The 2,004-nt window shown below is 59.1% G+C and overlaps 1 protein-coding gene across 1 annotated transcript in view; it reads right to left on the bottom strand.

Moving 5' to 3' along the window:
* WWC3 (WWC family member 3) overlaps positions 1 to 379 on the bottom strand; it is a 108,591-nt gene extending 108,212 nt beyond the window's left edge. Inside the window, exon 1 of the mRNA XM_077761392.1 lies at positions 360 to 379. The gene's annotated coding sequence lies outside the window, so the exon portion shown is untranslated. The remainder of the gene's footprint in view (positions 1 to 359) is intronic.
* Between the last annotated feature and the right edge of the window lie 1,625 nt (positions 380 to 2,004).

Raw genomic sequence — 2,004 nt, 5'->3', positions numbered from 1 at the left:
CGCCAGACGAGGAACCCACACCACGAAGCTGGAGCGCACGTTTCGGCTCCAAGATGACAGCTCATCTGGCCACCGCGGGGCCCGGGGCGGTGGGCCGCGGAGGCCCGGCAGGGATGGGCGAGGCCGCGGCGGAAAAAGGAAAAGAGGGCCATCCGTCAGCCCGGGGAGAGGAAATTCCAGNTCCCGCGAAGGCGGGTAGAGCCCCGCAGGGGAGGCCGAGGGGAGCTGGGGAGCCGGTGGAGGAAGCGGGGGCCAGGCGTCCCGGGTCGAGCTGGGAGGACGCACCTNGTGTGCACCCCTGCCAGGAGAGCCCCAGGCGGACTGACCCGGAGCCCCCACTCCGGACCTGGCCTCCTGACCTGCTTCGAGCTCTTCCATTCTCCAGCCTGGAGGGTCTGGTAGTTTGAGCGGACACCCAAGTAGGCCCCTGCTGGGGAGGAAGCCAGGTCAATTCGTAAAACTGGAAACCTCCGTGATAAGTTATGTTCCACGCGCATCTCAGGCTGGGGAAACGGAAGGCCGACTTTGGGGCTGCCTCTCGCTCCAAATGCCCGGCTGCTTAGTACTCCAGCTCCCTGGCCACAAGCCCTCATGCCCGGAAATGCGGGAAGGTATCGGGGAGGTTTTAAAACACTCTTATTAGCGGCGCCCGGGTGGCTTAGTCGCTTAAGCGTCCGACTTTCGCTTAGGTCATGATCTCGCGGTTCGTGGGTTCGAGCCCCGCGTCGGGCTCTGTGCTGACTGCCAGNGTTTCACATCTGGGCACCTGGGAGAAGAGTCTAGAGGAAAGACCTTTCAAAACGCTCACAGGTAGTTTGCAGTGAGACGGGGTTTGAAAATTATTTACTCTCCAAATTGTTTGTGAAATGGTAATATTACTGTGATAAGGGGAAAAGTTGTTTTTAAATACCGTGAAGGCATGGAGACTGCTAACTGGGGACAGAGCTAAGGAAGGGCTNGGTATCTGCCCCCACCCAAAACTTACGTGCCGGAAAGGCCACCACTCGAGTCCTCTGAGTTAAACATGGACGCTCATTAAGTGTCCTAGGGGAAGCTAGGGAGGGTAACAAAAAAGCAAGTACTTTCTGATTTTGCACTTTCCGGGAGGCGCCCAAGTGCCCTCGCTCCGACACCTTCCCTTCCGGTCGGCATGAGTTACAGTCCAGGGGGCTGCCACCGCCTTTTCTCTGTCTTCCCGCCCACCCTGCGCGCAGTCACCTTGCCACCCAGCGTGGCAGGGCTGTGGCTGCATCCCCGCCCTCCCAGGCACCGTGTCCTTCCAGAATTTCACCAGTCTGGGTACTGTCGCTAGAAACTGCCCCCAATGGGGCTGGGCTGTGTCCGAGTGAACCCAGCCTCTACAGAGAGAGAACACCCACGTGTCGAAGGACTCGTACCAGGAAGGGCAAGAAGAGAAAGTATCGGTCAAGAGTAAGGGGTGGGGGGGGCCGCATCCAGTTGGGAGCTAAGAGGCCAGCGTGCATCCACCTTTCTCTGAGGCTGGGAGATCTCAAGTACCCAGTCAGACGGTGCTGCAGACCTACCTTGTGCACGCACGGTGCTGGGTGCTGGGATGCCGCAGAGAACGAGATAGAGTCTGTGCACGCCCTACACCACAGGTTGGGGATGAAACAAAGAAACAGGCACTTACAACGGTGATCTGTCTGCGAATGAAGCCTGGGTGCCAATCGCAAATTGAGGATGCAGGCAGGCCCTCGAGACCCAAAGGAAGATGCCCCCGATGAGGAAACTGAGGCTCAGGTCTTCAGGTTCCCAAGTTCTGAGCCCTGTCCCCTTGGCACGTGGAGCTGCTGGCCCCAAATGCTTGATTTTCATAGCAGATGCGGCATCCCACCCAGCTCTCCTTGGCCGAGGGGGGCACACACCCTTCTCCAAGGACTGCCCTTGGCCGACAGACGTCTGAGAGCTTATGCCCACCCCCCAGGGACTGACTGTGCTATGTGACAACCCTACCCCTTCCCCAGGTGGGACAAATACCAGTAC

Source organism: Crocuta crocuta, unplaced genomic scaffold (genome assembly GCF_008692635.1).
Source record: "Crocuta crocuta isolate KB4526 unplaced genomic scaffold, BGI_CrCroc_1.0 scaffold224, whole genome shotgun sequence".
Taxonomy (NCBI): domain Eukaryota; kingdom Metazoa; phylum Chordata; class Mammalia; order Carnivora; family Hyaenidae; genus Crocuta; species Crocuta crocuta.
The sequence above is the reverse complement of the archived record's forward strand: the minus strand, read 5'-3'. Positions and strand labels throughout refer to the sequence as shown.